Genomic DNA, 9,588 nt, shown 5'->3' with positions numbered 1-9,588 from the left:
TCTTCTCTGGATCCCTCCTTCCTGAGCTAAGACAGAAATGTGTGAGCCGGAGGCTAAAAAACTGTGAGCTAGCTCACACTGATTCAGCTTAGAGGGAACACTGGCTACGGGCATTAAAGTTGTGAGTGAGCTGCTTGGTTGCTGCATAAATTAGTTTGCTTTGAGGCCCTCCTTCCTGAGCTAGAGCGAAAATCTGTGAGCTGGAGGCTAAAAAACTGTGAGCTAGCTCACACCAACTCAGCTTAGAGGAAACACTGATGGAGACTGCATGGAAGGAAGGAAGGCTTATGGGTTGTTTTGTTTTTTTAATGAAACAGAAAAGCGGTAGAGGTGTCCCCGGAATGTCGTGGTGTGATCCGTCCTCTATAACCTGCAAGATGGGGGGGTGGGGGGTGGGGAGAGAGAAAACAGTGGTCAACGTGGGTGAGCCGGTCCAGACCGAAAGGAACTCTGAATGGCTGCAAGAGGGCCATCTCGACGATGAGCTCCGCACCTGTGAGCTGTTCCTTGGGGGAGGGGAGAGCAGACGTGGCCCAGGAAGTAGAGTACCAGCAAGAGACCGTGGGCCACGTCTGTCCCGGCCCGGCCTGGCAGGGAGGCTCGCAGCTGCCAGGAGCCTGAGTTCTAATTCAGCTCCCAAAGAAGTTCTGGGGCGGCCGTCAGCCACCCTAAAGCTCAGTAGCCCGGGACTATCGAGTGCGGGAAGAAGAGATTGGGTTTATACCCCACTATCCTCCAGGAGCTGCGGTGCCTCAAGTGGTTAAGACACTGAACTGCAGGCTGTGGAAGGTCGGTAATTCAGCAGTTCGAGACCCAAGTGTGCCGCATGACGGAGTGAGCTCCCGTCTCTAGTTCCAACTCCTGCCAACCTAGCCGTTCGAAAGCAAGAAACTGCAAGTAGACAAATAGGTACCACTTCGGTGGGAAGGGAACAGCGTTACGTGCGCCTTGGTGTTTAGTCATGCCGGCCACATGACCACGGAAACGTCTTCGGACAGTGCTGGCTCTTCGGCTTTGAAACGGAGAGGAGCACCGCAACCCTAGAGTCGGACTCGACTGGCTTTCGAGCAAGGGACACCTTTACCTTTACTTTTTACCCTCCACTACCCGAAGGATTCTCAGAGCAGCTTACAAACTCCTTTCCCTTCCCCACAACAGACACCTGAGTGAGGCAGGCGGGGCTGAGGGAGCTCTCTTGAGGATTGCTCCTGAGAGAACAGCTCTGAGAGAACTTATGATTGACCCAAGGTCAAACCAGCAGCCGCGTGTGGAGGGGAGAAGAGATTGGATTTACACTCCGCCCTTCACTACCTGAAGGAGTCTCAGAGTGGCTTACAAACTCCTTTCCCTCCCCCTCCACCGCAACAGACACCCAGTGAGGTAGGTGGGGCTGAGAGAGCTCTCTCGAGGATTGCCCTTGAGAGAACAGCTCTGAGAGAACTCGTGACTGACCCAAGGTCACACCAGCAGCTGCACGTGGAGGAGTGGGGGAATCAAACCCGGTTCTCCCGGATTAGAGTCCGCGCTCCTAACCACGACACCAAACTGGGAAGCGTTTTTCTTTCTCGTCACAAGCTGGCCGTCCCCTCCTTGTGAGCCGTTCTTTCTCTGCCTTCGAGATAGGGAGGGAGGGGACTGTCACCTTTGCTCTCAGAGGGATCCTGACCCAAGTTTCAGGCAGGACTGACACAAGCAGGGTAATGAGGCGGTCAGACAAGGGTCCCCAACTCGGTGCCCGCCGGGTGATTTTAGAAAGTGGGAGGAGCCTGGTGGGGCTTTTGCCCAGCCAGGCCTCTGATTGGCCGTTATCAAAGACGTTGCTTCAGCGGCAGCTGCCGTCACAGCACAAGGATCTTCACTGAGGGACCTGAAGGCAAGCTGTGGCAGCCATTGTGTGGCTGGCTCTGCCTTCTGCGGCAGCCATTGTGAGGCTATATCCACCACACATTCCAAGATGCCTGCAGGCTCAAAAAGGTTGAGCCAGTGTTCCCTCTAAGCTGAGTTAGTGTGAGCTACCTCACAGCTTTTTAGCCTCCGGCTCACACATTTTTGCCTTAGCTCAGGAAGGAGGGCTCCAGAGCACACTAATTAATGCAGGAGCCAAATCGCTCGCTCACAACTTTAATGCAAGTAGCTCACAAAGTAGAATTTTTGCTCACAGGACTCCACAGCTTAGAGGGAACCTTATTGAGGACCCCTGTTGCAGAATGATGGTGCTACTTAAAAGGGGGGGGGGAGATACCACTTCTAAATGCTTCCTGTATGAAAAATGCCCCAACAAAACGGGCTGGGCTACAACCAATGCTCCCTCTAAGCCGTGGAGTCTTATGAGCAAAAATTCTACTTTGTGAGCTACTTGCATTAAAGTTGTGAGCGAGCGATTTGGCTCCTGCATTAATTAGTGTGCTCTGGAGCCATCCTTCCTGAGCTAAGGCAAAAATGTGTGAGCCGGAGGCTAAAAAGCTGTGAGGTAGCTCACACTAACTCAGCTTAGAGGGAACACTGGCTACAACCTGCCTCTGATGGGCTAGTTTCTTCTACAGGCAAGAATTTGCTTTATCACTTGGGGAGCATTAGCCAGCAGAACAACCCCACCCCCAGTGTTCCCTCTAAGCTGAGTTAGCGTGAGTCAGCTCACAGTTTTTTAGCCTCCAGCTCACACATTTTTGTCTGGAGCTCAGGGAGGAGATGGCTCCAGGTCAAACTAATCTGTGCAGCAGCCAAATCGCTCCCTCGCAACTTTAATGCCAGCAGCTCACAAAGGAGAACTTTTGCACACAGGACTGCACTGCTTGGAGGGAGCCTTGCCCCCGACCGCCACTTGTAGCTGAAAGGCAGCCCACTCCATCCCTTCCCTTTGCCCCGGGTGCAAATCTAGGCTTCTGACACCACCCGTCTGCATACACACCTCTGACATCAGACCCAAGTATACCCTTTCTTTTTAAAAACCACATAAGCTCTGAGGACAGAGGGGGATGGGAAAAGCGAGACAGCCGGTGACAGAACTGATGTCACGTAAGTCGCCAGGTCCCTGGGCACAGAGCAGGGGGTCATGGGGGGAGGTAGCGGTGAATTTCCTGCATTGTGCAGGGGGCTGGACTAGATGACCCTTGGGGTGCCCCCCTCCCAGCTCTCTGTTTCTATGCCTATCAACATGAGCCCTTGGGTCCACAGCACTGGGGCTGGCTATGCCCAGAACAGGATCAGAGAAGCCATCTATCGGGGGGGGGGGATGACACAGATAGCTCCACGATTCTCCACCCACATTTCACCCCCATGGGGTGAACCGAGAACCCCACTTACGTGATCGCCCGGAAGGCCCGCTTTTCGACGTATTTCACGCGGTATTTCCTCTTGAACCTGGCGGAGAAGAGAGAGCTTCAGGGGCTCAGCCGGCGGACACACGACCCTCCCCGAGAAAATGACGACAAACGCGCCACCCGCGACCGAGCATGGCTGAACAAGGGGGCAGCCAGCGTTGGCGGGAGAGTCGTCTCCACTCCCAGGCCCAGACACAGACGCACTTCTCGTGGTCATAGATCCAGAGGAGTTTAAGCCATGTTAGCCTGTTGCTGCAAAATAGTAAAAAGCCCGGTAGCGCCTTTAAGACTAACAAACTTTATTGTGGTGCAAGCTTTCGAGAAACACAGCTCTCTTCGTCAGATGTCTCTGACGAAGAGAGCTGTGTTTCTCAAAAGCTTACGCTGTTTGTTAGTCTTAAAGGTGCTACCGGGCTTTTTATTACACTTCTCATGGAGATTGTGTGGTTCTCAATCTACAGGAGCTGCTGTCTTGCTCCAGCATTTGTTGGAAATGCAAAACAAGTTGTTGGAACATTTTATCATATGTGGTGGCGATGTACAAAAATACAAAAAAATTGGGATACCTATTCAGAAAATAATACAGGAAGTGGTTAAAGTGAAACTTGATTTAATGCCAGAAATATTTTTACTTAACATACTTCCAGAACACCTTAACTATAATGAAAAATACTTAATATCTATATATCTAATAGCGAAAGGTGCCCCCTGCGTGCGGATACCTAAATCCGCGCATCAGGGGCACCTGGGGGGGAGGGAGATTTTTGTGCACACTTGGGGCAGTCCCCAGGTGTGCACAAAAATCTAAAAACCTGAAAAAAATATTGGGGGGGATACTTAAATCCCCCCAAAAGTGACCTCCCTCGCCGCCGCCGCTTGGGGAGGGGGGGGAGAGAGCAGCAAGGCACGAGGGGCCTCACTTCGAGCTGGGGGGGGAAGGGAGGAGGGGAGATCGAGCGGGGGGGAGTGGAGGAGACAGGTAGGAACCAGCGGGATGGGGGGAACTTACCTCCTCCTCCTGCTTCCTCCTCTGTGGAGGTCCCTCCCTCCCCCCGCGAGTATCGCGGGTCCCGCCCCTTGTTATATATAATATCTACAGCTAGGATACAATGGGCGAAATACTGGAAGCAAGATAATATCCCCAAACAAGATGAAATAACAGAGAAACTGATGGGAGTAGCTGAAATGGATAAATTGAGTTTAATGTTACAGGGGGGAAAATGAAGAAATTTTTGCAAAACGATGGTCGGGGATGTATAAACGGTTAGAAAATGGATAGATGACTCTAAGATGTATGTATATAAATGAACTAGTGAGTATGTATGTATGAAAACCAATAAACATAACTACAGAAGCTGCCGTCTCACAGTCTGGCGTGTGAACAACTCTGTTTTTAAACAAACGCACTGGGATGTTTAAGCGGTGAGGTCAAGCTCTTTTTGTAGATAAGCCCAGCAGGAACTCATTAGCATAATAGGCCACACCCAACACCAGGAACTCATTAGCCTATTGGGCCACACCCCTGACAGAACAGCTCATTGGCATTATAGGCCACACCCCCATGTTACCAGAAGTGTGCTCGTCCAGCCACACCCACCTTTTGCTTGTTATTCTGTTCACCTTGTTTGTTGTCAAAACCCAGGGCCTTTTTTTGTAGCAGGAACTCCTTTGCATGTTAGGCCACACACCCCTAATGGAGCCAATCCTAATGACTTCCTGCTGTTGGGTGTGGCCTGTTATGCTAATGAGTTCCTGCTGGGCGTGGCCAACTCAGGAGCCAGCCGGAACTCCGTTCCTGTGCGTTCCTGCCCAAAAATAGCCCTGGGTGAGGTTATTTTGCAGGTTCTCTGTGATGCCTGATCTTCTCATTCACACATGTGGGCCACTGAGCGAGAACACTCGTGTGTGAATCAGGGCGGGGGCCAGGGAAATTGGGCACTTTGGGGTCTTTTATTTAGCTGTCCTGCCTTACACACAGAGAGGCCTGCAATGAACACGCTGCTGTTTACACGGTTTTCTTCTAGGGATAGCCTGCCAGTCTTAGGGGACCCCCTCTCCACAAACACACAGACTTTTGAGAAGTATTAGACTATGCATTGTGAGAAAATTATTAAGAAGTCTCCCACGGTCCTGCATTTTTGACCCAACGAGGCTGCCTGCTTGCCTCTTAGTCACTGTGCCGGTCCTGTCTCCATCCCGCCGGCTTCTGCTGGAAGGCAGGCAATTTCGCCGTGCTTCTGATCCGGACCAAACACTCTCCCAGTTACAGAGAGGCAGCAAAAACTACCTGCCCTTACAAGTGGGTTGTCCACTGTGCATCTAGAGCCGCTAATGGGGCTCTGGGCCTGGTCAGTGACTCATGCAGAGACACAGTGGGCAGACTCCTTGCGCAAAAGGCGCCGCGCACGACTCCAGTTTCAACTGAGGTGTGTGTGTGTGAGGGTTCTTACCGCCGCCCTCGGGAGTTTGGGGAACCCCCCCTCCACTTACTTGGCACGCTCCCGGGGTTCTATGAGATTGCGTTTCTGCAGGCTCTTGAAACGATCTTTCAGAATGCTCCCCTCGGGCTGGGAAGGAAAGCAAAAATGAATTATAGGAGGACCGTGACACATACGAGAGATCAGCTGACTCTGGAGCCTCGGACACTTGTGACGCATCTTTCAAGATGCCACGGGACTTCTCCGCTGCCACAGTCCAGCCGCGCCCTGGAGAGACACAGCTGGTATCCCTGCAGTCGCTGCAGAAAAGTGGGCCAAGGAGACGCCAAGGAGAGCCAGTGTGGGGCAGTGGTTAAGAGTGTTGGACGAGGATCTCGGGAGTCCCCGGTTCGAAACCCCGGCGCCGCCATGGAAGCTGGCAGGGTCACCGTGGGCCATTCCTCCAACTCACAGGGCTGTCGTTGTTTTGGATTAAAATGGAGGATGGGAGAATGACGGAGGCCGATCTGAGTCCCTGCTGGGAAGAACCGAGGGGTAGAAAGGGAATAAAGAATAAATAAATATGCCCTGACCCAGATAGCCTGGGCAAGCCCGATCTCATCAGATCTCGGAAGCCAAGCAGGGTCGACTCTTGCAAGTGCTTGGACGGGAGACCTCCAAGGAATACCAGCCATCGGGAGGCGGGGGCAGGCTTTATTCAGCCACCTCTCTGTATATCCTCCAGGACCCCAGTAGGGGTCAGTCACCAGAGGTCACCATGACTTCCGGGTGCATGCACATTCGTGTGCACACACACAAAAACAAAAAAATACCAAAAAAAAAGAAGAAAAAAAGAATAAATATGTCCAAAGCCACTCCTAGCAGCAGCCAGTTTGTTGTAGCGATTAAGAGCGGCAGGACTCTAATCTGGAGAGTCGGGGTTGACTCCCCACACGAAGCCAGCTGGGTGACCTCGGGTCAGTCACAAGTTCTCTCAGAGCTGTTCTCTCAGAAGTAGTCCTCGAGAGAGCTCTCTCAGCCCCACCTCCCTCACAGGGTGTCTGTCGTGGGGAGGGGAAGGGAAAGGAGATGGTAAGCCACTCTGAGACGCCTTTGGGTAGTGAAGGGTGGGGTATAAAACCAACTCTTCTTCTTCGTCAAATCCCACTCCTCCCCCCCAAAAAAAACAACCTGCACAGAAACTCAACTCTTATCAATTTTTTTAAAGCACAGGAATACCTTTAACTAGCACCAGCGAAGCCCCAAAAACGCCACGGGCAGGCTTTTGAGTCCTCCGGAACTCTGGATGTCAATTAAAAACGGGAAGGAGATGGGGGGAGGAAAAAAATAGTCTACCAGGCCTTAAAGCCTGCCCCCCCCAAAAAAATATGACCAGGTCTGTGGAACTCAAAAGGTAGCACCCTGTGTTGTTAGTTCAGTTGGCTTTAACAGATAGGAGGCAGCTCCTATTTTCAAATTGCACTGTGGATCAGTGCCGTCACCAGTGTTCCCTCTAAGCTGAGTTAGAGTGAGCTAGCTCACAGTTTTTTAGCCTCCAGCTCACACATTTGTGGCTCCGTTCTGGAAGGGAGGGCTCCAGAACAAACTAATTTATGCAGTAGCCAAATCGCTTGCTCACAACTTTAATGCCAGTAGCTCACAAAGTAGAATTTTTGCTCACAAGACTCCACAGCTTAGAGGGAACATTGGCTGTCACCTGCCTTTCCCCCCCTTTATTCTCACCAACGTTCCTAGCAGTAAACCTGGGGGAAACAGGAAGACGAGAGGCCCCCCCCCGAGCCCTCCCACCCCACACTGAGCGCTCACAGAGACGACAGCTGCCGGCGGCGCGACTCTTCGCACAACATCAGCTCCTCACGTACACTCATTAGGCGCCTCCTTCTTGGGCTCCTTGGCGGGAGCGGTTGGCACGAATTTCAGGAGGAGGAGGAGGTGCGGGGGCGAGGTGTGAGGAGGGGACGGGGGGGGGGGAGGCAGTGGGAAGGGGCAGCTTCAGAGCTTGCTTAGTCTCGGACCTGGTGCCGTCTCAGGCCGACCCGTCAGCTTCAGAACCGGCGTGAGGGACTGGGCGTCACGCTACCCTCCAGCGCTGCGGCAGGCTGGGAAAGAAATCGGGACGCGGGTCGTGGGAGGGAGGGAAAGGTGGGGCTAGGAATACAGGGCGGGTGCTCGCTGGGGACGTCTCCGTCCTCGTCTGCAAGCAACGCTCCCTCTAAGCGGTGGACGTCTTGGTGAGCAAAACTCCTACTTGGCGAGCGGCAGGCATTAAAGTTGTGTAAAGTAGGGTTTGGCTGCTGCATCAATTAGCTGGCTCTGGAGCCATCCTTCCTGGGCTAAGACAAATGTGTGAGCCGAAGGCTGAAAGACTGTGTGCCGCTCACCCTAACTCCGCTTGGAGGGAACACTGTCTGCAAGTTTTCCCTGGATGTTGAGCATGTGCAAAACGCCGTCAAGTCACAGCTGATGTAAGGTGACGCCGTGGGGTTTTCAAGGCAAGAGGCGAATAGAGGTGGTTTGTCACTGGCCTGCCTCTGTGTAGCAGAAGAAGAGGAGATTGCATTTATACCCCGCCCTTCACTACCCAAAGGTGACTCAGAGCGGCTTACAAACCCCTTTCCCTTCCCCTCCCCACAACAGACACCCTGGGAGGTCGGTGGGGCTGAGAGAGCTCTGACAGAAACTGACCTTTTCCAGACAGCTCTTATCAGAACTACGGCTTGCCCAAGGTCATCCAACCAGGTTCAAGTGGGGGAGTGGGGAATCAAACCCAGTTCTGCCAGATTACAGTCCGTGAACTTAACCACTACACCAAACAGGAGAAGGGGAGACTGGATTTATACCCCGCCCTACACTACCTGAAGGAGTCTCAGAGCGGCTCACAATCTCCTTTCCCTCCCCCTCCCCACAACAGACACCCTGTGAGGGAGGTGGAGCTGAGAGAGCTCTCTTGAGGACTGCCCTTGAGAGAACAGCTCTGAAAGAACTTGTGACTGACCCAAGGTCACACCAGCAGCTGAATACGGAGGAGGGGGGAATCAAACCCGGTTCTCCCAGGTCAGAGTCCGCGCTCCTAACCACTACACCAAACCGGCAGCCCAAGACTTGGCGGTCTCCCACCCAGAAGCTAACGGGGGCCGACAAGACTGGGGTAGCCTGGGTAAGGGGGCCCCCTTCTGTTGATGTTAGGAGGCAGGAATTCCAGGATTTTTTTCCAAAAAGTGCCAGAAAGAGACTGCTGGAAGTCTCAGGATGTGGCGACGGAAGATGACAGGCATAAAACGAGTCAGGCTCCACACACTGACAGAACAGGATCCTGGCCCCGGTAGCTACTCAGAGACAAACCTCTAAAGCAACGAAGGAATAATTGGTCCCTGCAAAAAGCGGGGAGGCTCTGCTGGCTGAATGCCAAGCTGGGTGGCACTTCTTTGACCAGCTTGATAGGTCTGGCGCTGAAGACATTCCTCGGTGGGGGGATTCATGTCCCGTCCCCCCCACCCTTCCCGTCACTGCAGAGACAGGGAGAGGGAACTCAACATTGACCAGCACCAACACGACAACGGAAGAACATTACAAGAGCTCTGCTGGATTCAGACCAGTGGTCCATCCAGTCCAGCATCCCATCTCACACAGGGGCCAGCCAGTTCCTCTGTAGGCCCAACAACAGGGCATAAAGGCCGAGGCCTTTCCCTGATAAGAACATCAGAAGAGCCCTGATGGATCGGACCAGGGGTCCATCTAGTCCAGCATCCTGCCTCACACAGTGGCCAACCAGTTCCTCTGGACAGCCAACATAAGGGCATAGAGGCCGAGGCCTTCATAAGAACCTCAGA

At 53.0% G+C, this 9,588-nt stretch overlaps 1 long non-coding RNA gene across 1 annotated transcript; it reads right to left on the bottom strand.

Annotated features, from left to right (window-relative positions):
• Positions 1 to 300: 300 nt before the first annotated feature.
• On the bottom strand, positions 301 to 5,883 carry LOC107121374. Its single transcript, XR_001482860.1, has 3 exons — positions 5,811 to 5,883; positions 3,304 to 3,360; positions 301 to 370 (listed from the first exon to the last, which is right to left on the bottom strand). It is a non-coding gene; the product is annotated as an uncharacterized LOC107121374 (long non-coding RNA).
• Between the last annotated feature and the right edge of the window lie 3,705 nt (positions 5,884 to 9,588).

The sequence above is a fragment of the Gekko japonicus genome, unplaced genomic scaffold (genome assembly GCF_001447785.1).
Source record: "Gekko japonicus isolate JY-2015 unplaced genomic scaffold, Gekko_japonicus_V1.1 scaffold2321, whole genome shotgun sequence".
Classification (NCBI taxonomy): domain Eukaryota; kingdom Metazoa; phylum Chordata; class Lepidosauria; order Squamata; family Gekkonidae; genus Gekko; species Gekko japonicus.
The sequence above is the reverse complement of the archived record's forward strand: the minus strand, read 5'-3'. Positions and strand labels throughout refer to the sequence as shown.